The sequence below is a fragment of the Pongo pygmaeus genome, chromosome 6, assembly GCF_028885625.2.
Source record: "Pongo pygmaeus isolate AG05252 chromosome 6, NHGRI_mPonPyg2-v2.0_pri, whole genome shotgun sequence".
Lineage (NCBI taxonomy): Eukaryota > Metazoa > Chordata > Mammalia > Primates > Hominidae > Pongo > Pongo pygmaeus.
Window position 1 is genome coordinate 35384802 of NC_072379.2, and position 22252 is coordinate 35407053.

The following is a 22252-nucleotide window of genomic DNA, read 5'->3' on the forward strand; positions in this document are numbered from 1 at the left end:
TCTCAAAAAAAAAAAAAAAAAAAAGATCCTGTCTAAATATAGCACGCTTGTCTCCCCAGGCAGCTGGGAAGAGGGGCCTGCGTGATCGTAGATGAGGGTGCCTTGTCCACCTGGCTCTGGGCTCTCACTGAGCATGCTCTTCCTCGGGATGGCTTCTCAATTCAGCTAATCTCCAGATCAGATTCACCCTGTTTGGTGTGCATGTGTGTGGGAGTCTCTGTGAATGTGGAGCTTCTAAATTTATTTATCATTTGATATGGGTATTGCGTTCTAGTATTTGCAGAGCTGGCACTCGAGGCTGGCCACTATGTTTTTAGTTCAGAGATATGATTCAGAGAGATGATTGTAGTTGAGACGTCCCTAGGGGCCAGCTGTTGATTTGATGTGTCTCTCTGCTGTACTTCACGCAGGCACAGAGAAGAAATCAGTAAATAACGAAATGAATCTGCCCTATGATGTTGACAGATATGTCCTCTCTTACTTCCTAGTTCCTCAGAGGCAGCTTGGGAATATTGTTGGGTGTTCAGAAAGTATTTAGAGAGTCTGGGCTACAAGTGACATTACTTGTCTCCCCACCTTCTGTGCCTCTTAAGTGTTCTTACCTGGCTCTGTGCCCCCTGCTCTCACAATGCCCTGCCGTGCTGGATCCCTGTAGCAACACTGTAGGGGCGGCATTGTAGAAACTGCAATGGGCAGAGTATTCCACCCTTGTATCTCTCTAGCAGCCCGTCCATCCCTTCCTCTAGCCCCCCGTCCAACTTGCTATTTGTTAGTGTTTAATATACACACCATGAATTAGCCCAAAGTCGGGTGGACGGGATGAGGGCACCGACTCTTGCTGCGTGTGAGCTGAAGTATCAGAGAGAAATTACCACTGTGTGCTCAACAGTTCTATCTTCAATTTTTAAAGATATATTTTTTAACTTTTTATTTTGGAATAACAGAAAGAATTCCCATGTCGTCTTCATCTAGATGCCACAGATGTTAACAGGTGTATTTGCTCTATCCTCTCTCTCCTTCCCTCACAAGCACATGTGTCTATTTACACTTGTGCACGCACACAGATGCACACACATACATTCTCTGTCAGAGCAAGGCACAAATATTCATGAACTCACCCTCAGGCTTCCGTGACAGCAGACCTAGCCCATTTTAACTTAGTCGGTCATTGGCTTGGGTCCCTGCGCATGTGTGGCTGTCATGGAAACAGGGAAGACCTTGTCCTGTGCCTTGGCAATGAGCGTCCGTGGCCTGGCTCTGGGAAGGATGGCTGGCCTGTGATCCGTTCCTCCAGGTGCTGCTTTGGCAGAGGTTGATGATGGGGCCTCAGTGGAGCTGGTGTGAGGACAGGAGGGCTGTGTCATTGTCCCCTGGCCCTCACCATCTGTGTGTTTGCTGCTCCCAGATGAATCTCCTTTTCTGTGGTGCCCTCTCCTACATTTCACCTCTTATCTGGTCAAATCTTATGAGCCTCAGCTGACTCCTCTCCCTTGTATGGTAAAAGCCACCTCTGAACCCTTCCCTTTCTGGCCCCAGCCACCCTTAAGGGCCAGCCAACACCAGTGTCCAGCTTTCCAGAATGCCCTTGGGTTTTCCTCCTGTCTCCTGGAGGTGTCTTCCTTCTTACCTGCCTGCTCACTCTGCAAGGCCTACTCACATCTCCCCTTTGCCCCACACAGCTGCAGCTCCCAGCCACCCCAGCTCAGCCCTGGCAGTGTTTACTGCAGGCAGTGGCTTGTGTCTGTGTCTCCTTTCATCCCCCACACCTTGTGCAGTCCCTGGCGGGTTGGAGGTGTTCCTTAAAGCTTGTGGAAGGTTTGAATGATAAATGACAAGGACTGGCGTTATCAAGAGGGGAAGGAAAAGCCTGAAAAGCAAGAAAGCCCACAGTGGATAGGGCCTGTGGCAGCAAAGCCACCTGTGTGCGGTCCCTGGGTATGGCCTGTCCCTGGCCCGAGGAGCTTTCACAGGCTGACTCTTTTCGTAGAAGCTCAGGTTCCATTCTCCTTTCCCAGAAGGAACCCCAGGACAGGGCTCCCAGGAAGCCACGGCAGGACCAACGTTCATAGCTCTTGGTGCTCCTGCCTTTTACTGCCACGACAGTCCCCAGCCTCCCTGGAACAGTTACTCATGGATTAAGGAATGTCTGAGAACAGCTTCAAAATGTGCTGTGCATGAGTGCTGTCACCCAGCCCATATCTGTGAATGCCAATTAAAATGGGTTCCTTAGAATTCCTGTGTTATTGTAAACAGAAGAAGTTGCATGGTCCCAGAGCCTCAGTGCACATTTTCATTTATGAGCTTGATATTTATTTCTTCAAACAATTCTTCCCCCAATGTTTATCATTTGGAAAAGCCAAAGGGCGTTTGTAGGAAAAAGGACGAGGCTCATTTCCATTGAAGAGTAAATATAAGGAAGATAAGGGCTTCTTTATTAAAACAGACAACCTCACAAAACCCTGGCAGAGCAAGTCAGAGGAAAAGAAAATCAGGGGACAGAGAGGCCTACAGCCCCTAGTCAGGCTGTGGAAACATTCTCATCAGTCAGCATGGAGACAGGGGCCTTGATTTTCCACTGTGAGGGGAAGGTGGAATCGCCAGCCTTCTGGGCTCTGTGTTTTCACCGTTGTTGGGACAGGCCTCCTGGGTGGGCTGCATGCGGAGCTCACAAGAGCACTCATGGCTGGTGGTGGCTGGTGGCGGCTGGTGGTGGTTGGTGGCGGCTGGTGGTGGCTGGTGGCAGCTGATGCCAGTGGCGGTGGTGGTGGTGGCAGGTGGAGCTGGAATGCACTGTTGCTGGGGGTGCCTTGAGGGAGACCCAGGGGAGAATTCCCCCCAAACCTGCTCTGCATGGGCTGCGGTGACCAGATGTGGCTATGGAGCTGGGACTTCAGAACAGCCAGGCCCTGTCAGACAGAACTGGAGGCAGTGGTTCCCCAGCAATCAAAAACAAATCCTGATTGTAAAAAGGGAGTGCTGAACCTTGACACAGAACTTTCTTCAATTTCGCACAGCATTACTGGCAGAGGGAAAAAACCAGGAGGATGGAGGGGACTTGTGCCTCAAAATTTGGATACAAATCAGCCTTGTTCTTGCCTCTCCCTCGGGTCCTTTGCAGGAGGGCAGCCTGGACACTGTGCAACTGGCCCCTCCGCAGCCAGCCCTTGGGCCTCTCCCCTCCAGCCCGCGGGGGCGACCCCTCTCTCTCATGTGCAGAGCAGAACAAACATGGAGCTGCTCCACTTGCGTCCCTCACCTGTCCTGAGCCTCTCCCGTCCTCTTCAGCCCTGTGTTTGTTGCTTCTCACTGCTCTGTCTCCCTGGAAGATGGGGGTTCAGGCAGCAAAGAGTTGAAATGCACGGCCAGATGATTTGTATTTTAATTTGTTAATATCGGTGTTTCCCACTTCAGACAAAGCCATGTACGTACATATGCAGACCTAAAAATCAAATCAAATGATTGCTATCAGAGAATTCTTTTTACTGAAAGTATCTCAGAAATCCCTGAAAGTATCTCAGATTCCCAAATGCTGATCTTCTATCTTATATTTTAAAACATGACTGGTTTACAAAAATTAATACTTACACTGGTGTTTTCTAGAATATGTCTGTTGTACAAGGCATGGCATCCCTGAACTTGGAGTTTTCATATGAAAGTCATTTGTTGAATGAAAATCCTCCATTGCACAAATAGGAAAGGACATTTTGAGCCTACGCACAAAAGTGTGCTTAATGACGGGCTAGAGTATTTCAACTGAGCTCCTGAGGCTCAGCCTTCCATAGTAAAGTCACTGCATCTATGAAAAAGTGGTCTTCTCTGCCCAGCACCAGATATCCATTCTGTGGGGTACAGTTCTTTCCTTCTTTCATGGATAACGAATGGTCAGCTTGGCTGGTTTCTTTGAAAGCAAAGACTAAGAAGTGGAATGCAGTCAGGAGCCTGTTGTGTTGATGAGACAAACAGATAAAGGGGAGCTCACCTAGAGCTGCCGCAGGACCATGCCCAGGAGGACACATTCAAGATTCTGGCAGTGATACAGTCAGCACTGGGGGACAGGGGACAGGGTGCTTTTCTCCTGCGAGCAGGGAGGGTCGTCTGCAGTGTGTTTGGGAGGGAAGGCGTTGCAGCAAGGCTGGGTGTGAGTTTGAAGTGCTGTGTGCGTACAGTGTGGGGAGTGAAGCGGGAGGCGGCCCAAGCGATGCACAGCTGGCAGCTGCAGGTCCTGTGCTGGGGAAGGGGAGCGAGGGCCTTGCTCAAGGCATGGACTGGGGGGAACTGTGAGCATGCTGGTATTTGAGGCTACGATGTCCTGTGGTCTAAGGAGAGCATTACAGGGAAGGGAGGAGAGCCCAGAACAGATGACTGAGGAAGATCGCATTTGATGGGTGAAGGGGACCCAACTGCTACAGGGGGAGTTGGCGTCACCAGAGAAAACAGCACTGGGAACATGGACGGTTCGATGACACTTCAAAATATAAACACCTAAAATAGGTTTTATGAGGTGTTAGCATTCCCAAAACACTGAAGTGTTTAAGTATTTTGGGAATTGTATTTAATTATTGAACAATTTAGGCAAGTTAGCTATTTTCAAATAGGTAAAATTAGTTTGTCTCTCTGGTAGAACTTGTCATTCATTTTTAGAATCTTGAGTTTTAAATGCCAGATAGATCCAGCTGCTATAAATATGCTGCAGATGTAGCTGTCCAGTCACTCGGACAGGCAAGAGCTGATTATTGAGGACTAATTTTCAGTCTAACGGCAGAAGCAGGTGTCACAAGGTAAGTCAGCTTCAAGGCTTCATTCCCTGATGTCAATGATGATTTCCTTAGGAATGTCACTGCAGATATGGGTTTGTTTTTGTTTTTTGGTAAATAAGGAATTTTAGATAGTGGTAGCTGCTGTTCACCCCACATACCTTTGTAACAAGCTAGAATATACATTAAAAATTCACAAAGTATGCAGCTTCGTATTTTGAGATAACTTTCTTTTCTTTTTCTTTCTTTTTTTTTTTTTGAGATGGAGTCTTATTCTGTTGCCCAGGCTGGAGTGCAGTGGCACGATCTCAGCTCACTGCAACCTCTGCCTCCAGGTTCAAGTGATTCTCCTGCCTCAGCCTCCCAAGTAGCTGGGATTACAGGCATGTGCCACCATGCCCGGCTAATTTTTGTGTTTTTAGTAGAGATGGGGTTTCACTATGTTGGCCAGGCTGATCCCGAACTCCTGACCTCAAATGATCCTCCCACCTCGGCCTCCCAAGGTGCTGGGATTACAGGCGTGAGCCACTGTCCCTGGCTTTGAGGTAACTTTTCAATGCCCTATTATTTGATTTTTATTCCTTAAGAAGAGAATGATGTTTTTGTTGTTGTTGTTGTTGTTGTTGTTGTTGGTATTGTATTCCATAGATGAAAACTCAGACAAAGAGAGGGGGAGAAATGACTGGACCTCTGTACTATTAAGTTGTCTTTACCTGCAGATAAGAGCAGAATTGTGACCCTAGAATCATGAATTACATGTCTTAGCCCACTGGCTTGTCTTGGGCTTTAATTTAGACGTGGGGAGACTCCCAAAGTACAGGCTTTGGTGTGGAAATGCCAGAAAAACATCATTTGAAGAAATCCTCAGGCCCTGTGTGTCCAATTTGTGCAACCATTTGTCTCTTTGAGTGTTTTAGAGGTCCAAGCACAATTTCACTGATATTTTCAGATCTAGATTGGAACTTGAAGAGCCATGGATTAGTCTCTTTCCTGAGTGTGCATGTTCCCAATATTCTGAATTTTCCTTTTTAAAGCTCCAAATTTAAATGATTTTTTTCTTACATCACCCATGATGGAGTGTTAAATAGGGAGATAAATATTGATGATTCTTCTAATTTTAACTATTTTGTAGTTCTGGCTTCCCTGGAGTGAGAATAATAGAGTTGTTGATGAGGATTGACTCTTGGAATCGGACTGCCTGGGATGAAACATACATTATGAGTTGTGAGACCTTGCGAAGTTATTAAAACCCAAGCTCAATATTATAATCTGCAAAACCGGGATAAAATCTAGCCTACTGGAAAAAAATCATGCCTTGAGTGGGGTGTATTTGCATGAAACAACAGGGAGTGGAGGGAACTGAAGCTTGCAATAGTAGAAACCATTTATGTGCCCTAATTGGCACTGAGGATTGCTCACTTAGTTAAATGAGTGAGTTTAAAATGTTAAATGCTTAAAAAATATGCATTTACATGTATTGAGCAATCTTTTGATAGAGGGCCATGTCCAGAATTCATTGTTTCAGTTTGTTTGTTTGTTTGTTTATTTATTTATTTTGAGACAGTCTTGCTCTGTCACCCAGACTGGAGTGCAATGATACGATCTTGGCTCACTGCAGCCTCTGCCTCCAGGGTTCAAGCGATTCTCCTGCCTCAGCCTCCCGAGTAGCTGGGATTACAGGCACACGCCACCATGCCCATAATTTTTGTATTTTTCATAGAGATGGGGTTTCACCATGTTGGCCAGACTGGTCTTAGAACTCCTGACCTCAAGTGATCCTCCTGCCTCGGTCTTCCAAAGTGTTGGGATTACAGGTGTGAGCCACTGTGTCCGACTGGTTTCAGTTTCTTTAAAGCCAGCTAAGAGCATGCAAATAATTGTGATTAAAATCTGAGTGCAGAATCCTGAAACTGATGATTTTTTTCCCTCCTCAGTCTTTTTCACTTTCCTCTCCATCACCTAAGTAAACTTTTATCGATTTACTCATTTTATAAAGCAACTCACGTTTGTTTTTCTTAAATATTTAATGTAGGTTTCATGAGACTCATGCTATGCTTTCTCTGTGCACCCATTACCTTCTGTAAAATTAACTAGCGGGATTAAAGCAGTTAACCGTGACTGACATAAGCAGTATGGGGATAATGCAGTTGCCTCCTAGTGAGAATATCCCCAAACTGGTGAGAACAGAAGTGTTGGGGCTTACTCTAAGGAGTAGCCCACCAGCTCCAAGGACCAGCCAGTGGGTTTACAAAAAGCAATAAGGAAAGTGTGGAATGAAGTGGTGCATTGAGCAGGAGCCAGTCTAGGTTCAGGTTCAGGAGAGCATGGTGTGCCCTGCAAGCTTTCCTGCTTTATCCTGTGGGTCAGGAATCAGCAGATATTTTCAGCTTTGTGGGCCCTGTGTTTCTGGTGACGACTCAACCCTGCCATTATATGGAGAAAGCAGCCATGGACAGGTGACACGCACTGAGGCTGGTGAAACAATGGACAGACTCCCCAGCGTGGAGATACACCAGGCCTGGCGGCCTGTTCCAAGCATTCCTGGGAGTAGCAGGGCCTGCGCAGACCCTAAAGGATGAAGAGAATTTAGGTTGATGCGGAGGAGGAAGACTGGCTTGTCCACACTCCTTATCTCATGAGCCCCCTACTGTCTGTATAGGAATAATTAAATTGAACAAAAACAAGTTAATATTTCAGTACTATGTGCCAGGAACGAACATACATACTTGCAAATTTCTAAAATCTGATTTCTTGTGTTTTTTTGGTTTTGATTTTTTTTAAGTCGAATAATAAAATGTATTTTAGGCACATAGTAATTATTGAGCAAATTACCATCAAGTCAATTTTGACAAAAAAGACCTTTGGGTCTTTCAGAATTCTTTTTGCATAACTTTAGTTTCCATATTTATTATTTCCCCTTTTAGCACCTCTGTATTCTCTAGAAATATTCTGCCTTTAAACTCCAGTCTCAAGGTAGCATCTGATGATGGTGATTAAATTTATGTTTTCTCTCCCAGGAATATTTGTATTTGCATTGTCTGTTTATCCAGTGAAAAACATTGTCTCTTTTAAAAATTATTTAAGTGTAAGGAAGCCGGATGTTTTTGTCTTCTGCCAAAATTCACCCTATGTTCCCTTACCCTCTCTTCCCCACGAGGCTCCTGAGAACAGTGCCTGGCACGTAGTAGGCACATCATAGATACGTGAATGAATGAGCATATTGAGGAAATTCAGGACTCTAACCAAGAGTTTGCATCTTTGGAGGAGATCTTGTTTTGAAATCTTTCTTGAACGGAACTACCACTATTCAGCACCTCAGAGCCAGTCTTGGCTCTGAGTTTTGCTCTATTTGGGCCATATAAAGAAATCTTTCTAGAGTAAACATCTTCTATTTCCCTCTTAAAAGGGTGCATTTTATTTTGCTCCAGCCAAGCCCTGTGTGCTCAGACAGGTGTCCAGATTCAGCTCGTCACAGGTTATGCCTGGCAAAAGTACTCATGCAACAACACAGGTGCTTTAGAACCTGAGTCCATTTCAGGGCATATAAATAGACCGCAGATGAAAACATGTCCGTTGGGAACTTTTCAGAGCCCCTCTGTGTTTTCTTAACTTGCTGACTTGATGAAGTTCAGCTAGAGGGAAGGAGAAGCTATGCACAGGTGGGGGTGTTATTCCCTGTGTCAGTACGGCCGCCAGCAGGCTCAGGATTTTCTTTGGTGCTTTCTCCTGCCACGTCCTCAGTCTGGAGACAGAGTACCTCTTGTCTCTTAACCAGGGTTTCTTGGATGGGGAGCATTGGTGTAACTGTGAACATCAATTTTCTAATTGAGGCTGAGAAAACTAATAGAAAGGGTCTATAAAGAACCTCTAGAAAAGCAGTTTCCCTTTCCTCACTGTGTCCTTCATAAAATACAGGGTCGTTATGGTGAAACCAAGTGGCTGTGGCATTTGCTGTCCTCTGGTTTAAGCTGAGTGTGTCTTGTGTGTTTACCTGGAAGCAGCCACGGGCAAGGAGAGCAGTGGCCGGAGCAGGGGCAGGGCTGTGACATGGAGCCCACGCTCCTGAGCACACCTCTGCCCCCCACGTCCTGCCGATGCGCCACCCAGACCTGCCTAGTGCCCGACTCTGGAGGTGAGGGACATTGCGTGGCAGTTGCATCTGGGCCCTGTGCCACTTACCAGCAGCACAGCATGACAAGCGCTGGCCTCCCATCTCCTTCTTACCTGGGTCACTGATGCATGATGTGACTTAGGACCCCACTGCTGTACAGTTTTCTGTCCCCTGTGTGGGTGCATCTTGGCTTATTCAGTCAGGCCCTTAAAGGAAAAATGTTTGAGCCACTTCTGCCCTGCCATTGTAAGGAAAAGATCCCCAACACATGGGCTTTTGTACCTGTCCTTCCTTCCCTGCAGTTTTGATCCAGCAGTTCTGAGGCTTGGTGGGGGGCTGCAATTTGGACACAGAAGCACTCCCCATCCCAGGAGTGCTTGGGGACACAGCGGCTATACAGAGCCTGCTGCAACGGGTGGCTGGGTGCTGGCGCCTTCTGGCTGGCCTCCCTCAATCACCCTCACTTCCCTGGGGTGCACTCTCTGCTGAAGGGCTGGCACAGCTGCTCCAGCTCCAGCTGTGTCTTCTGGGGAGCCTGAATTTTTTTTTTTTTTTTTTTTTTGAGACGGGGTCTCACTCTGTCACCGAGGCTGGAGGGCAGTGGCGCGATCTTGGCTCACCGCAACCTCTGCCTCCCGGGTTCAAGCGATTCTCCTGCCTCAGCCTCCTGAGTAGCTGGGACTACAGGAACCTGCCACCATGCCTGGCTAATTTTTGTATTTTTAGTAGAGGCGGGGTTTCACCATATTGGCCAGGCTGGTCTCGAACTCCCGACCTTGTGATCCACCTACCTCGGCCTCCCAAAATGCTGGGGTTACGGGCATGAGCCACCGCGCCCAGCTGGGGAGCCTGATTAAGACACCTATGTTGTTATTTCCACATCTGCAAAAGGGAATTACTCTACGATCCACCTGCTTCACAGGGCTGTGAAGATCACATCCCTTAAACATACCTAACGTTGCCTTGCACAGAGTGAATGCTTAGTAACTCTTCTCCTCAGCGTTCATCCACGTTGCAGGAAGGGTGGTAGGAAAGACTTTTTGAGGAGGAATTAAGTGTCCAGTGGGTGGAAGTGTCTAGTGGGTGGATAGTGAGGCTGTTAGTGAAGGAGTTTGAGGGTCCAGAGGGCAGAGCTTTGGCAGAGGTGATTTTTCCCTCTGCCTCTGGAGGGTTACCATGGTGCAGGGTGCATTGATTGCATTTTCCTTTTAGACAAATTACTGGGAATAGTGATCATGCTCTCATCTAGTCCTGGATCTGTTGTAACACTCATTCATAATAAAATTCCTTGTTACATATTTGCCTTCCTGGAGTGCTGAGGAAGAGATTTCTTTATTGAGAGTGGGTGAGAACAGTGCCCCAGACGGCACGTGGAACTGAGGACACCCGCAGCGGACACAGCGCCAGCAGGGCAGGAGGGAGGAAGGCTGTCCAGTCCTCATCTCTACCACCAATACCAGATACCAGGGCAGGGATCTTCCATTTGATGAGGTATTAGAGCTGTGGTCTCCAAAGTGGAGGTACAGGCCCCCGGGTGTGCTTCGTGATCCATTTGGGATAAGGAGGAAATGAATAAATTTGGGAAGAGAATATTTATTGTATTCTTTCCAAAGTTCTTTTTTTGGCCAGGTGTGGTGGCTCACACCTGTAATCCCAGCACTTTGGGAGGCTGAGGCAGGCAGATCACTTGTGGTCAGGAATTTGAGACCAGCCTGGGCAACATGGTGAAACCCTGCCTCTACTAAAAATACAAAACTTAGCTGGGCATGGTGGCAGGTGCCTGTAATCCCAGCTGCTCGGAGGCTGAGGCAGGAGAATCGCTTGAAACTGGGAGGCAGAGGCTGCAGTGAGCTGAGATTGCACTACTGTACTCCAGCCTGGGTGACAGAGCACAGCCCTGTCTCAAAAACAAACAACAACAAAAAAAAGTTCTTTTTTTTTTTTTTGTGTAACTTCTGTAATGTTCTCAATATACTAGTAACATGTATAATATACTCTCAATATACTAGTTATATATATATATAATACAAATAAATGAATGTATGAAAATGGAAGTAGAGGCCTCAAGTCTTTGCAGATGAGGCTGTGCTGTGGAGGTTCTCTTGAGTCCCTGCTCACCAGTGCAGGTGGCTGTGAGTCAGGTCCTGCGCTGGTTTTGTTCTGGCTCATCTGTGTGTCTCAGAGGGCCTGACGCTCCTCAGGCCAGAGTGCATGCCTGAATAGAGGAAAATCTTTCATGAAGTTTTTTACAGCAGGGGGTTGGGAAGGGGTACCAGGTTTGGCATTGTTAAAAATGTAGAAATAACAAGGGTTTCAGATTTTTATTTACTGAAAAATCAAATTAAAGTAAATGAGATACTTATTTTTGTTCGAGGTTTTTCTTCCAACATGGGCCTTTGTGTGGCCTCTGTATTTATGCGGTGGGAGAGTGGTGGTGAGTGGAGATTTCTAAAAATTGAGAGGGTATCTTTGATACCTTTTGGGTTTATCGCAAAGCCCTGTGGAAATCCTGACCGTGATACGATGTTATATGCTTTTTATTTGTAATCGTATGTTATTAAGAAGCAGAGGGGCATTGATGTCGAAATGTAAGTTAATAGGGAATATAAAAATGGGACTCATTTTGCAAATTTGCCTTGGGACTCCTCCCAAGGGCAACTCCTCCCAACCCTGAATTGGGTTATCTCAATAAAAATGTTAGGTTTCTTGGTCTAGATGTCCATAGCACTCAAAAAACGTGGAAAAAAACTGTGTGTGGGTGCTTGTGTCCTAGAGACCTTTCCTTCCGTCCATTTGTGGGAAACAGGGACAGCCCTTGCACATGCCATTTACTTGTGTAGAAGTACTTGCAAGCAGCAGCCAGAAAAGCCGTTTCTCACTTTGTCATTTAAAATAACAATCAGTTGATCTTTTTTTTCTTTTGTTTTGAGATGGAGTCTCGCTCTTGTTGCCCAGGCTGGAGTGCAATGATCTTGGCTCACCGCAACCTCTGCCTCCCGGGTTCAAGGGATTCTCCTGCCTCAGCCTCTTGAATAGCTGGGATTACAGGAATGCGCCACCACGCTCAGCTAATTTTGTATTTTTAGTAGAGATGGTGTTTCTCCATGTTGGTCAGGATGGTCTCAAACTCCCAACCTCAGGTGATCCACCTGCCTCGGCCTCCCAAAATGCTGGGATTATAGGCTTGAGCCACTGCACCTGGCAATCAGTTGCTCTTTAAAGCGAAACTAAAAAGTCAGAAATTAAGTTAATGACAGCAGCTTTTGCCTATAATACAATTAGTTTTCAATCTATATTTTACTATATATTTAGTGTCCATACAGAAGATGAGATAATTTATTGTTTTGTAATTAATTTGCCCACATGTGATTGTTTCTTACAAAATTAAAATGTTTTAGCAGCGTGCGTCACTAATTACTTAAAACATCAAAATCTGCCTTTCTGTGTAATGAATATTATTAAATATTATGTTAATCCCAGGGGGCTTTTAAGGTTGTATATTACTGTGCAAGGAATTGTGAGTTGAAAAAAAAATGGTAGGGAAACATCGATTCACTGGATCACATCGATCCACTGGATCACATCTGGCTGTAACTTTGTTATAAATTCAGAGGTATAATGGAAATCGCATATGGCTGTTTCTTTAGAATGTAAGTGGATGTACATTTTATGTGGCAAAACATCTGCCAGTCCACGTGGACAGTTGATCCACATGGACTTTGAGCCTGTCATAGAGGCCTGAGAGCCGGGGCAGGGAGGGAGGGTTACAGAGGAACAGGCACAGGCTGCCCTGGCAGGGACAGGTGTCCGGAGAAGCCAGCCCACCTACCCGCCCCTTCTTCCCCTCTGGGCACCTCAGGTATCACGTCATCCAGGGCTTTCTCCTGGTTGGGGTTCTGCGGGTGGCCCTGGCTGAGGGGCATGCTCTCCTTTTCACTGTCCTCTGTGCACATGTGCTTTGGGTCTTTGAACTGAGATAAGTTCTGTTCCTAGGGCTGCAAACAACATGCCTCACCTCAACCTGTGACCTTGCTAGAGCAGAGGTGCAGCCCATCCCCATCCAGCCTGGGGAGCCTTCTGCCCTAAGCCTGGTGGCGGTTTGCCTGGTGGGTGTGGCCGGGTGTGCTGGGGTCAGTGGATGGGGAACAGCCCCTGCTCTGGGTTTCTCTGGAACCCAGTTCTTCTGGTTCTCCCCTCTCCACAGCTATTTAACTCCCAACTCCAACCTGCTTTCCCAGGTCTTTGAAAGCATGTGTGGATGCAGATGTGGCACTACCCTTGTAAAGCAGCAGTGAGGCTGAAACAGATCAGCACACGGTTGTTAAAGGACTGGGAACACACACAGAAAGGGGTCAGAAATGCCCTGAGGTTCTGCTGTGTAGACTTTCTTGAGTGGGGCATCAGAAGTGCTGCCGCTGGTTGTCGGGCATCGGGCTGCTGTTGCATGCCCCTTCAGGAGGCCTTCACATTGGAAACGTGAGCATGAGTGACCTACTGAGGGCCAGAGGCCTCTGGGCATTCTGGGATGAGAAGGAAGCTGCACTTGACATCTAAGGCCTCTTCCATCCCACAGTTTAAAATGGCATACAGTTATGGGATATTTCCTATGGATATGAAATCTAATTTCATATGCACATATGTATGAGAGAGAACAATGTAATGAACCTTTGGTGTACACTACAACATGGTATATTTTGTTTCATTGTATACCCCACTTGCTCTCTACCTCAGCTGGTGTGTTTTGATGTTATCAATGTGCATTTAAAAGCATTTTGTTCATTTTTCTTCAAGTGTTAGAGGTTGCTTTTTTTTTTTTTTTCTCAGAGATGGAGTCTTGCTCTGTCGCCCAGGCTGGAGTGCAGTGGTGTGATCTTGGCTCACTACAACCTCCACCTCCTGGGCTCAAGCGATTCTCCTTCCTCAGCCTTCCGAGGAGCTGGGATTACAGGTGTGCGCCACCATGCCTGGCTAATTTTTGTATTTTTAGTAGAGACGGGGTTTTGCCGTGTTGACCGGGCTGGTCTCGAACTCCTGACCTCAGGTGATCCACCCGTGTCGACCTCCCAAATTGGTAGGATTACAGGCGTGAGCCACCGTGCCTGGCCAGGGGTTGCTTTTTAATTATATTTTGTTTTGCAATTATGTAAAATATCCAACTGTTACATAGAGGTGTCGTCACTCTCTGTGCCCTGTGTGGCTGCATCCTGGCTTATTCAGCCAGGCCCGTAAAGGAAGAACGTTTGTGCCCCTTCTGCCCTGCCATTGTGAGGAACAGATCCCCAACACATGGGCTTTTGCACCCATCCTTCCTTGCCTGCAGTTTTGTTCCAGCAGTTCTGAGGTTTGGGGGCTGCGATTGGAACACAGAAACCATCTCATGGGGACGAAGCTCAGATAGACCTGGGCCGGCGTCCTGGCTCTCTTCCTCACTAGTTTTGTTGTCTTTTGACAACTACATAATCTAGGTTTCAGTGTCATCTTCTATAAAAGTGGAATAACAGCACCTCCCTTGTGAGCTGTCATGAAAACTAGTTGGGACACTAAGAACCTACCACAGTGCCAAACTCATGGTTAGCATTCCATCAACTTTAGTTATCTCCTGTCCTCATTTGAAATGGGGATCACACTCCTTATGTCAACTGTTTTTGTATAGGAATCATATCAAAATATTTAGTAGTTGCCAAGAAAGTGTTCAGTGACATAAAAATTGTGTCATTATCAGCAGCACAATCCAATAAAACCAGTCTGGCTGGTTCTCTCTCCCAGGCCTTGCTGGGCAGCCCTTGAACTTAACAGTCAGACCTGCTGGTGCTGATACCAGTGAGCTGGACAGCCATGCCTGGGAACCCTTCATCCTTCCAGGTACTAAAGCTTCAACTAAAAGCACTCAGGTGTGGGCTCCATAATTCCCCACCAAAGTGGGGACCTCCACCCACTGTGTGAAAAAAAAAAAAGAACTTTTTTTTTCTGTTTTATTGTCTTGGTTCATAGCTCAGGCCCTTGCCAGCTCTTTGTGGGGCTCCTGAAATGCTCTTCTGATTTCCTTCCTCCAGCCTCCTACTTTCCTTATCCACCCCCCATATTGCTGCCAAAAGCGATTTGTGAAACATATCCCACTGACCATTTATCTTCCTGCTTAAAACAATCCATTTGCTCCCTCCTTCTCACACGTGGGAGTGCGTGAGTGTGAGATCTCATGGGCCCTCCCCGGGCCTCCTGGCCTGCGTGCTGTCGCTCATAGAAGCCTAGGGCTGGAGGATGTCTCTTGCACCTTTCCCCAGTGCAGTGTAGATGACAGGTGCTGTTCACAGGTAGGACCTGCTCCCAGGGCCACCCTTGGCTTGCGGGGGGCTTCCGGTGAGCTGGCGGGAACTCCCCAACTCCACATACCACCACTTTGTATTAATGAGAATGTGGCTGGCGACACCTCCATGTCTCCTAACACTGCGTCAGGGCCCCACTGATGTCAGTTCCACCTGCCCTGGCGTGGAGACGAGGCTCGTCCGTGCCTTACCTTGCCCAGCTTACCTACTGGACACTGACTTCTTTTTCCAGATGCAGCCCAGGGCTGCTGCCGGTTCCGGTTCCCAGGCTCCTGGCAAGATGGGTCTCGCTGCCTCTGGTCCCTGCCCTGCCTCCTACCAGGGGTTGCTGGTAGGGCGTGGGCAGTGAGAGAAGGACAGTTTCTTCATTATTGCCGTCTTCATCCTTGTATCCCAGCACTCACTCCACAGCCACTGAGACTGCCCTGGGACCAACTCCCTGGCCCCTGGTTCATGCTTTAATACTGGCATTTCTTCACACACGTCTGTCATGTAAAGCACTTTGATTGTTTGACCCAGACGTCTACGTGATGGTGACTACATGGCGAATGTCGCCGCCAGCACCCTGTTGGTTCACAGGCATGGCGACTTGGCGCTGCCTCTTGTGACTTCCCAGTGCATCCTTCCTGTGCGCTCTTACTCGGCTGTCCTAACTGGGCCATTTTCCCTGAGGGTCTCAGACCCAGTCCTGAGTCGCAGGAGTCCTTTCCCACAGCCACCTCACTGTGGAACTGTTAGTCCGGTCCTACTGACATCCGCTCTTCAGCTTCTGACTCTGACACGGTTTCTTCCAGAAACTTCCTTTTCTGACCTTCTTGGCCAGGGGCTCCCTCCTCACTTTCTTGTCACCTCCTGGGGCTCCTTTGAAGAGTCTGCCCCTCCTCTGTCCCTGCCTGAGACATTGGGGTTCCCAGGTGTGCCCCTCTCCTGCACCTCTTCTTCTGCCTTGTGTTCTCAAGAATGTGGCCTCCTGGGGCTGGGCCACTGTCAGACCCCACTTTGGCTCTGTGCCCGGAGCCAGCCAGGGCTGCTGTGTGGTGAGTGCGGTGAGCCTGGCAGGAGCGCTGCCACTGGCCACGTTCTTCCTGCACCATCAGCACGGGCCCACCCCTCTCCAGCTCCATCCCAGCCCCTCTCCCAGCAGCTTTGGACTTGCCTGCCCAGAGGGTGCCCCACAGAATCTGGAACTTAGCGTTCCTCAGGCTGCCTTCTTTTTTGTTGTGAGACAGAGTTTCACTCTTGTTGCCCAGGTTGGAGTGTAATGGCGTGATCTTGGCTCACTGCAACCTGCACCTCCTGGGTTCAAGTGATTCTCCTGCTTCAGCCTCCCTAATAAGGCAGATGCCACAACTCCCAGCTAATTTTTGTAGAGAGGGGGTTTCACGATGTTGGTCGAGGCTGGTTTCAAACTCCTGACCTCAGGTGATCCTCCTACCTTGGCCTCTCAAAGTGCTGGGATTACAGGCATGAGCCACCGCGCCTGGCCCCTCAGGCTGCCTTCTTTCAACACCTCCAGGGCCTGTGCAACTGGGCTTGGTGCACAGGCCAGCCATCCTCCCTGTCAGGCATCACCTCAGATTCCTCCATTCCCTGGTGCGTCAACTCTCCACCAAACATCTCATCACACTGCTGTGTTCTTAGCTCAGACGAAATCCATTGGTGTTTTGTGTTTTGTGTTTTGCAGTAGCTTTTGACTCTAGTCTCACCTTCATTCATTCATTGCGCAGATATTTACTGTGAGCCTGCTACTCACCAGCATTTTATGCCCTGGGAACACAGCCATGAATATGACAGGTGAGGTCTCCCTGCAACTCTGATACATTATGTTCTAGTGGGGGAGATAGAGAGTAAATAAATAAAGTATAATTTCTGGAAGTGATACTGAGTTGGAAGAGAGTTGCAAGGGCTGCAGTTTTTTTTACAGGCGTGTGCCACCACGCCCAGCCAAGGGCTGCTGTTTTGGATGGGCTGTCAGGAGAGCTTCTTTGAGGAGGTTTTGCTGTACATGTATGCCTTTCAGTGAAGAGAGGAGTAAGCCATCTACTGTGTACAGCAGCATGTGCACATCTCCTGCGGTGGGGCTGAGCTTGGCGTTGTGTGAGCAGCAGGAAGGCAGGCAGTGTGGCAGTAGTGGGGCTCTGGGGAAAACGGCTGGAGGTGAAGCAGGAGAGATGGGCAATGGAGAAGGGGTGGGGAGGTTTATAAAGTTCATGAGATGCCCTCAGAAGGTTTTGGGGAAAAGCAGGATGTGATCTGAGCCTACCCTCCCGATCCCTCCAGAGAAGTCATGGCTAAATAAATGCAAGTGCCCTGTTATTGCCCTGCCTGGAGTCCTCTGTGGGTTTCTGCCACCTCTGAGATCTAGGCTCTGCTGCCTGGTCCCTGCACCCTTTCCATGGCTGCCCTGCTGCACACTGTCAGTCCCCAGCTGCAGCTTACCTGCAATCCCAGTTCTTCACACATCCCACAACCTTTCCCATCTTCTCCTGTAGAGACCCTTCCTTCTGCTAGACATGTCCTTATCCCATTCTGCAACACGTAGCTCAACCAGTGCCTCGGAATTGTCCCCTCAGGCCACTACCCTCTTTCCTAGAAAGAGCATCTGCTCCACGAGCATTATATATGAGCCTTTCTCATGGCACAAGCCTTGGTGTCTTGTGTGTTTGTTTATCTGTATTTCCTACCAGTGATGGACTTGCATCAGGGAGGGATCCTGTCATCCTCATTTGTGGATGTTTAGAATCTATCCCAGATACTGACCCATGGAAGTTAAATAGTAAATGTCTTTTGAGTGAATGAAAGAATGAATACAAATCATGTGATCTTTCTCCCTTTTTATTTTCAATGCAAACTTTACATATTATCCTGTTCTGTAAATGAGATAGACAAGAGCCGCTTCATAATTTATTTTAGATCTTTAAAAATAGTATATGGTCTTGATACAGTAAGTGCCATCTTCCCCATGTGGTAGAGTTGTGCATGATCAGTAGCTACAACTCTAGAAAGATAATGGAGCAAGAGCAAAGAAAAATCCCTTTGGTTCCAGAAAATCTCCTGAAAAAGAGGAAGGCTTATCAAGTCCTCAAAGCCACCCAGGCAAAGCAGGCACTTTTGGTGAAGAAGGAGCAGAGGAAAGGAAAAGGGCTTAAGTTAAATGACTGGAATCATTCCTATATGATTCCTGGTGGCAGAAACGTGACAAGATGCGTCTCAGATGACTAGAAGTGAAACCTCGTGCCTTGGAATTGCCAGATAACGTTCCTTGGCTTTTATTGTACGCATTGAAAGGATTAACGGCATGAGTTTCCTGGTGCAGAGAACCATGGCAAGACTTCGCCTAAAGAAAATTTTTAGTGGTGTCTTTGTAAAAGTCACCCCCCAGAACCTAAAAATGCTGTGTATAGTGGAAACTTATGTCACCTGGGGATTTCCACATCTGAAGTCTGCCTGGGAACTCATTTTGAAACGTGGACCAACCAAGGTCAAGAATAAGACCATCCCTCAGACAGACAACACAGTGGTGAGGAGCACCGGGGGAATTTTGTTGTCATTTGCTTGGAAGACCTCATTCATGAAATTGCCTTCCTGGGGAAGCATTTCCAGGAGATCTCATGGTTTTTGCACCCTTTCTACTTCTCAGTGGCCCATCATGCTACCACGAATAGAGTGGGTTTCCTCAAGGAGATGGGCCCCACTTGGCTGTCGGGGTGAACACATCGATCAGCTCATCCACCAGCTGAACTAGATCCAGGTGAGGCAGGGCTGAAAACTGCCCTTGGGCTGACTTTTGATGGGCCATGCCTTGCCACTTAAAAGTGCTTTTTGCAGTTACTAGTATTCCTGTTAGTAACCTTGAGATGGGGTTACTCTTTTTTTTATTTTGAGCTGGAGTCTTACTGTGTCCCCCAGCCTGGAGTGCAGTTGTGTGATCTCAGCTCACTGCAACCTCCACCTCCCAGGTTCAAGCGATTCTTCTGCCTCAGCCTCCCAAGTAGCTGGGATTACAGGCAACCGCCACTGCACCTGGCTAATTTTGTATTTTTAGTAGAGACAGATGTTTAACCATGTTGGTCAGACTGGTCTTGAACTCCTGACCTCAAGCGATCCACCCGCCTGGGCCTCCCAAAGTGCTGGGATTACAGGCATGAGCCACCGCGCTCGGCCAAGATTGGGTTACTATTAAGGGTAACCTTGAGATTGGGAGGACAGAGGAGGCTGGTACTAATAGATGGAGACCTGCTGGGAGCGATGAATGCCTGATTAGGACATCATGCTATGCATAGCCTAAGAGTTATAAGCTTAAAGATGTTGAGTGCCTAAAAACTGTATTGCTGTGGTCATTTAGATGGAAATGGGGAAGGAATAATATTAATAACTGATTTCGAAAAGGACTTGAAGATATGAATCATTTATTTTGCTGAAGAAATCTTAACTCTTTTTGAAATTGCTTTTTATTGCTATTGTTATTACTCTTAGGTTCCACACTGCAGTAAATTTTTATCAATGCAGTAGAAGCATGTGTTTTTGCTTTTTTGGGGAATTTTTATCAAGTATGTTCAAAGAAGATTATTTCCTGCTTTATCTTCAAAAACTGGAAAGGAAGGGTCAAAGAAAAGACAGTAGGTTACGTTCATGGCAAGCACCTCTCATCACAGTCCAATTCCAAGGAAAAATTTCAGTGTTTTCTACATTGGCTGCCGCCTCGTCTGAAATCAGCACATTCCATGGAGGAAGGAGTCCTGCTTTGTTGTGTCATCTGTCCTAGGGTTTAATGTCGGTAAATGAGTAACTCTAGCATTTGTCCAAGGCTCCCTAAGACTCCTGCAGCAATCAACCAAGCCCAGGGACATAATTGAATCTGGAGATTCCTGGGGCTTTGTTTTGAAAAAATACTTGAAATATACATAGGAAGAATGGAACAGAAATAAATGTTCACTTGTCTCTTCAAAAAAAAAAAGTATATGGTTTTAACCATTCATTGAAGAGTTATACACTTTTAAATAATAGCTTGTTCTTTTAATTTATTTAGGGTGGTCAGTTATAACTGTCTTCACTAATTAAGTGTTGTTTCTAGTTATAAAAAAGTATATTTTGAAAAGAGCTACCTTATTTCCAGGAAAGTAATTTAAAAATTAGCAAATAAGTACACTATATTACAGGTAAATAAATAATACATTTTCTTTGTTACAACAAATACACAGTGTCCTAAAGCTTAGCTTTAAAGTTTAATTTCATTAATCAAAACATTTCCTCATTGATTATCAATACCTGCTTGCAGGTCTTATAGGAATAGACAGGGAAGATTTCATCAAAACCTGAGTGAACTTTTAGTGCTTTTTTAATCTATCTGTTTTTTTAAAGATCAGATTATTTTACTAAATATTAAAATGGCTCTAGTGTATAAATTCTTTCATATTTGGTGTGATTAATGCCAAATATTAGCAATATTTTTAGAAAACATAATTTTAACTGAAATATATTTTGTGTATACATCTTATAAAATTATGTATATTTATATATAGGTTTATCTATAAATACACATAATCCCAGAATAAGTAACTTGGTCTCAAATGAAAGCATATTCAACCTAAACATTGAAGTGTATAAGCCTACTTTCTTATGCAGAATGAACCTTTGCATATTGCTTAACGGTATTCTGGATATACCAAATTAATTCCATGATTTATAAAATCGTGGTGGTGCTCGATACAGTTCAGTGTATGTGTCCACTGTGTTCTATTCCTCTACTTTCTTTAGATATGCTATCGTTTATCCTCAGTCAAGCCAAACCAGAAGAATGGCATATTCAACTGCATTGTTTGGTCCCTGTATTTAATGACTTCTACTGAGTGGAGTCTTGGTGTGATGTAGGTTTTATTGAGGGGAGAAGCAACTGTTGGAAAACCATCTTTGTATTTTTGTTTTTTGGCATGTTGTTGGGGACGTAATTCACTATTGCACACCATGTCTCCAGCATGAGGGCTGCAGGGCACTGGTTCTCTGGATTTGTCTTCTTTTATCTTGAGACGTGGGAGCTTTGAATCTGGCTTTGCATCTCATCTTTGCCATGACCACTAGGAAGCTCAGAGCCTCCTCTTGCTACTCTGGAATGCAGGCTATGCAACAACGTACATGACACTTACACTGCACTGGTTTAGTTTCTGCTCTTCTGGGCTTCCTCATTCCCTGTTCAAGTCTTGTGTATATTTTGTATAATATAATAAATGAGTAAGGAAAATTAGTAAAGGAATCCTTAGCTCTGCTCTGGTGCTATATGTAAAATTCCATGTCTAAGAAGAGTGGAATTATTCACTTTAAGCAGTAAATCCGGGAAGCAGCTGTCAGACAGGAAATATTTTTGAGTAAAACAATATAGTGAGGTAATAAAACTTCTCATTAGAGCACCTGTCATCATTTAGCCAGTTGGTGACCTTCATCAAGTCTCACAGCTTCTCCGGGCTTTCATTTCCTCACTGGTGGTGGTAGTAACACTGGCCCTGCCTCTGCCTGGGATCTGTGAAACCACGTGATGCTTGCAGGAGTGCCCTGGAGGCCCTACTAGGGCGATTGGGTGGATGTGGATCCCGGTAGTGGTGCTGCCCCTGGGCATCTTCCACGGTGCTTTTCCATGAGATCCGAACTCCTGAGTGAAAGCCCAGGCCCACGTGGGTGTGGTCATTGCCTCTTCGTTGTGTTCTGAAATTGGACACAGCCTGTGAGTTATTGTGTGCACTGAAAGCCCCAGCAGTGGGCCCTCCTGACACACAAAGACTTGCTTGTGGTCCTGGGAGTCAGCTTTCCAAAGAGCCTGAGAGTGGAATGGTGGGACCCGGGCTCCTGCAGGGAATTTCATGACCTGACCTTTTGTGCCTCGGCTCCAGCCCTTTATTTAGTGTGCTACAGTATATATAGATTGAGAATGCTAATTTGTTCTTTGCCAGCTAAAGTACCCAGGGCAATATGACGAGGAGTCAATTTAAAGGACTGCTGTCTTGGGTGGGCCGCCTGGAAACACTCCTGCCTTTGTGCTTGTGCATGATAGTGCAGCTGCTACGACAGTGTGA

At 46.5% G+C, this 22252-nt stretch overlaps 1 protein-coding gene and 1 pseudogene across 6 annotated transcripts in view; both read left to right on the plus strand.

Moving 5' to 3' along the window:
* Window positions 1-22252, plus strand: part of COBL (cordon-bleu WH2 repeat protein) — a 299291-nt gene that overhangs the window by 38351 nt on the left and 238688 nt on the right. The window lies entirely within an intron of this gene.
* On the plus strand, window positions 18168-18933 carry LOC129040691 (ribosomal protein uL30-like; annotated as a pseudogene).